Raw genomic sequence first — 5,864 nt, 5'->3', positions numbered from 1 at the left:
TAATATAAAAATAAAGTAATACAAATGAAGACTTAAATTGATGAGGCACATGTATAAATTGATAAAGGAAGTTTGATGCATCATAACATTGAAATTTATCTAAATTCAATATTGTTAAACATTCTTAAAGATCAGATGAATTATACATGAAGTCTATGGATTATTTGTCCCTGGCAAACAATGGTGACATTTCTGTCTGTCACTTAGTATGACAAGGTTAGCATGTTTTATTCAAAACTTTTAAACAGTAAAATGATTTGTATGCATTACTCTTTCTTTGGATTGTCAGGGAAAGCAGAAAGCAACACAGTTATTCTACGACATTGAATCAGCATGTGCATAAAAAAATGACAGTACGGGCTTGCCTCCGACATCTATAAAGCTTGTACTTTGGTTTTCTAATCATCTGGTAGAGAAACAATAAAACCATAAAGACAAAATTTTTCCTTCCACCCCCAAAAGAAACACGTCATTGTATATTGAAATATAAATGATTTTTGTGACATAATGAATATAGAATATTCATGAGTGGGGATAGATTCCTGGAAATACTATGCTTTGGGTTTTAAAGAAATCTAATGACAGAATATTTATTAGGATTTTTTTTCAGTAAATAGGATAAGAGTCAGACTATATTGTTCCTTTCATTGTTAAAGCACTCTGCAGTGATGGTATGTAACAGTAATTTGTGAGACTGTTGGATTTTGTGTTATCTGTGTATATAGGATGGGCATATGGGAAGAAATTAACAGCAGAGTAGAAGGTGCTGTTCAATGCCTGGGTGGAGACAGAGGACTTTAGTGACTTGCCTACAGCTTCTTCCATAGTTGTCTGGCGACTCCTGGGGCTGTCTTAAGATTGTCTCTCCACCTCCCCTTTTCCCTTGTCCATTCAGGAACACACACTTCATTGTTGCTATGTTCTTCTTCCTTCTCTCATGAGATTCGAAAGCAGAAATGAGTTTGGGGAAGATTATGCTAGTTTGGCATAAGATAGGACCTAGGGATCTTGGTGCAATATTAACACCCAGGGACAGAAAATACCTGAGGCTTTTTATTCAGCCCTTTCCATTCACAAGTGACTAAAGGATGTCGATGTGCAGCAGCCATTTCACAGACAACATTCCACTGACGTTTTCTGAGAATGAACCAGTGACTCTGGAATAAAATGATGACTAAGACAAACTCTTGCCTTTGAAGTGTTTACGACAGAGGAAGAAAGACACATTAGCAGGTAAGCATAGGATGATGATACAGGTGCTTATTGTACAGGGTGAGTGGATAGGAAAGAAGAGGAGAAAAACAGGGAGGTGACAGAAAACCATACCTCACTATTTCCTGTTCTTCCACTCCATCCTTGGGATATTAACCACGAAAGACATTTTCTTTCATTGCATTCAGTAATATGTTTACTATAGCTTCAGAAATACTAAAATTCCATGTAATGCATGCATTTTGTGTTTTCTCCATACCTGCCCACGACCTGGGGAAAAGTGAGCTCTTCAGAGTAATGAGCTTTCCCGATCACTAAAACAGCTAATGGCTGTAATTGATTATAACCCGTCTAAGGCAAAAGATTGAAGTACGCATCCTTTTTTTCTGGAATTATTTAACAGAGAACTTTTAATGAAAGAAAGAAGAAATTTTACTATATACTCCATTTTGGGGGGTATATACTTACCTCACATTGAGCTGGAAACCCATCAATGGTAATATATACCATACCAACTGCAAGGTAGATAATTAATATTTACTCATTAATTTTTGCTTTTGATGATTGCTATTTTACCTTAGTTATAAAAACTATATAATCATTTCAATCTTCTATCTCAAGCCATGCCCCCAGCATTCCCCAAGATATCTAGCATCAATCCAAATGTTTAAAAAGAATAAAAGAACTGCATAGTTTTCAGAGATTTTTCCTGACTCAGTAAGCAAATTTATAGAGATAATTTGGAAGCACATTATAATAACCCATTGCTGAAAACAGATTTACAGGTGCTACCCAACTTTTGGGATGCTATGCAGCCTTGGTGGGCTGTCATTTTAAGAAATGTCTTCCTAGAGGAAAATGTTTCCAGAAATACTCTGACCTTTCCATTTTTTAGCATGAAATGAGGTGATCTAAGAGAAGCCATCTTCCAAGTAAATGTGGTGAGACTTTAGTTTGAAATATTCATTGCATTTTTGTTGTGAAGAGCCAAACCACTGCTAAAATTCAGTTTACTGGTCTATTCAGCTTATTCATTTCATGCAAATCCCAATGTGCATGAAATGAACAAAAGACTTCCTTTCTATTTGTATGCATTGTTAGTTTCTATTCCATTTTTATTCCCAAATTTGTTTTTTTTTCTCTTTCAGTATCAGTACTTTATTCATTCTTTCAACAAATATTTGTAGCATCCCTTGGCATGACAAGGCACCGAAAGGAATGATACCATCCCAGCATGGTAGTCAGCATGACTGGTGGGTTTCATTTTTTCTGCCTTTTTAGGTGTACCATTAGAGGATGCTTGCAGATTTCTTAAGGCCATGTCTGTGATGAGAGGAAAGAATTATTTGCCCAATTATATATGTCTGCTATGAGCATGGCTTGCACTCACAGCCTTACTGACTCTGGGAGTGAAAAGAGAGTGCACTTGGGAGTCGAATAAATATGGATTCTGATTCTTACTCTGATCCATGCAAGCTCTAACCTGGAACAAGTTAGTTATTCCTCATCCTGAGAGTTTCATTATATGTAAAAGGAAAATGCCTGTCTTATAGTGTTATTAAATGAATTACAAGAGAGTGCCAACACCTAACAGGGCACCCTCAATAAGTGATCATTCTCAGTGTCTATCTCAGGATCTACCATCTAGTATATATGCAAATGAGTAAGAAATGTAAGAATAATGGAAGTTAGGCTAAAATAAGACCTATTAATACAGGCACAGCAAAGTGTTTGGGGATTTCTTCGAGGATTTGGTAAATTGTAAACTGTCCGATTCTTCTTTTCCCAGTTTTTATCTTAGATGTAATGGATCCCTCTCATGGCAGCTTTAAATTTAGATAAATTCAACTACAAGCACGCACTGGGCAGGGAGAGAGAAAGAAAGAATGATTACGAGTTTAAGGAGTTTAAATAACATAGCTCATTATACTTGCTTTTTCACTATTTCTATCTTGATTATTCTTGGGAACATCTCCCCATGATAAATTTGCTTCTATTGTTTTAAAGACATTTTTTATACTACATGGCTCCAAATTCAAGCTCACTCAAATAAACTTTTTTCCAATGCTGGAGAAAAAAGCTGACTTGGTTAGCCTTATTGAGAGATGGCATGTTTCTCTGTAATATGGCACCTTTCTAAGGCATTATCAAGGACACTTTTGATTATGCATATGATTAACTTATTTGCAGTATAATATTTAACTTCACTATACTACTCTGCTTTTATTTTTTTTTTGTAATTTCTTTCATTTTTTACTTACCTGGACTATATTTTCTTTTTCCCTGCATAATCTCTACAAGTAAGTTTATTTGTTTCTTGCTTGGGTTACTTAATGGCTGTTTTATTATTTTATTTTTTTCAAAAAATGTTGTAAGGCTGTTGCTGAAACTCAAATCGCTGTGTGTAATGTCTCCATTGGACGTTGGTACTTAAGGTGTTGTTTCCTTAGGAATACCAAATAAAGTTTTTGTGTTCCTAGAGTTGTATATGACAGTTTTTCAAGTTAGAGTGAGCTCAGCAGTGTTTTTAACATTGTAATAATTACTGTTTACTGCCGGACCCTTGCCTTTTTTTATACTGCTAACACAAAGGATCTGTAGACTGTTAGCACAGTGGTCCAAGGCTCTGATCCACAATGAAATGCAAAGAACACAGAGCAGGTAAGGTCCTTTTATCAGTTCTTTACATCTCTGTGTGAAACAAGTGTGATAAGGAACAGAGGAAACGGCCTAAGGGCTCTAAGCAGGTTAGGAAGAAGCTGGCCTCTCTAAAAAGGCCCGGGGTGGGGGCGCAGGCCAGCTTTCTAACTCATACCTTTACCAAGTGCTATTATTTGACACCATCAGTCATTCTCACTCCATCTTGCTCCAATTTCTTTTTTTTTTTTTAATGTCTGTGCTTTCTTTTACTCTGTCATGTGTGATTTTAGTTTTCAGTTGCTTTTCTTTCGGGGGACTTGTTTTAGGTTTTTTATGCCCATATTCATTAACATAGAATAAATTTTAATAACAGCAATGATTGAATGCATAAGATGTATTAAGTATAAGGATAGAAACTTTATAAAACATCTCTAATTTTAACAATAATTCAGTAAGGAAAATTCTTTCATGTTAAAAATTAAAAAAAAACACAGGAAGTAACTTATCATATAATTTATCAAATGGTGGAGTCAGATGAAAATCAATATGTCTATATTGTCTGTGCCCTCTCCACTATCATATGGTGCTTTTGTACACTATGTATGTTTATAAATGTGTGTGTATACATATACACACACACATAAATATACACATATATAACACACACATGCGTGCACGCACACACCCATCCACCTCACAGCTGACTTCCAGAGTTTTTGCAGTGCTTGAAAACCAGTGAGGCCAGGTCTTCCTTTCCAAACATGCCCACCTACCTGCCCTCCCTTGCCCTGTGACTTGAAATCTTACAAGTTGCCATTTACACAATAGACTTATTCTTCTCTGTTACAGTTTCTGAAAATGAAACAGAACTTTATACCATTTTATTTTTCAAATAGAGGATTTCCAGGGTTGGACTTACTTTACATTTGCTTTACTTCTCACTGGCTTGTCTTTAACTGCACTATTTTCTTTATCATTATCTGCTCCTTCCCATAAGGAGCAACACCCCTTTCATATTGTGTCCAATGAAGCAGTTTCTCATTTCTGAAATTTTAAAATGGAAAAAAGAGGGGAGGAAAGAGCATGTAGTGATTTAAGATGACGATTCTGGATTGAAGCATCTTGCTACTTAGGAACGCTGTATTTCATAGTGTATTTGCAGAAATGCCTCATGGCACAAACTCCTATTTCATGTCCTTGAAGGCCAATGGGTTAGCAGAGTTTCTGTTTCAGTGCCTGTCTGATCAATAATCCTATGACTTTTTGGAATTGCCATCTGTCTTCTGTTAGATTTTTATTGTGTAGATGTGTAGTGACTAATACCTACATGTACATATTTTTTGTCTCCTGCAACTGTAAATTGTTTTAAAAATATTTCTGCAGGTGTTTAAATTTATTTATATAAAACATTTTCCTTGATTTCATTGGAGACATACATAAATCAATTTCACTGGAAAAATAATTGGAATTTAGTGTAACTTCCCTTGGGCCTGGTCTTTAACTCAACATATAATAATAGGACACTAGCTATGTGGCAGGCAATATGGTAGGCACTGATTAGAAAGATAAATAAGATATGGATCCTGCCTTTATACAGAGCTCACAATCTTTAGGATTGAAATGGTGGTTAAGAGCATAGATTTTTGTCACCATTCTGTCTTAGTTTGAATCTTCTTACCACTTGTTAGATGTCAAATTATTTTACTTTTTATGTCTCAATGTTCTCATCTGTAAAATGAGGATAATGCTAAATGTTACTTTAAGACTTATGTGAGGATTAAATGAGGTCATACATGTAAGGTACTCTGAGCGGAGCCAGGAACATATATCTTAAAAAATTATGGGTATTATTATCATTGACATTACTATTATTATTATATGAGTCACAAACAGCTAAATACTGTAATACTCTACAATAAGTATAAAATAGAAATGTGTTCAAGAGGAGGGAATACAAAACTCCTTCATGAGCTTACAAGGAAGTTTTCATAAGAGAAATGAAACTTGAGGTC

The sequence above is a fragment of the Pteropus alecto genome, unplaced genomic scaffold, assembly GCF_000325575.1.
Source record: "Pteropus alecto unplaced genomic scaffold, ASM32557v1 scaffold222, whole genome shotgun sequence".
Lineage (NCBI taxonomy): Eukaryota > Metazoa > Chordata > Mammalia > Chiroptera > Pteropodidae > Pteropus > Pteropus alecto.
This window is presented reverse-complemented; position numbering follows the sequence as displayed.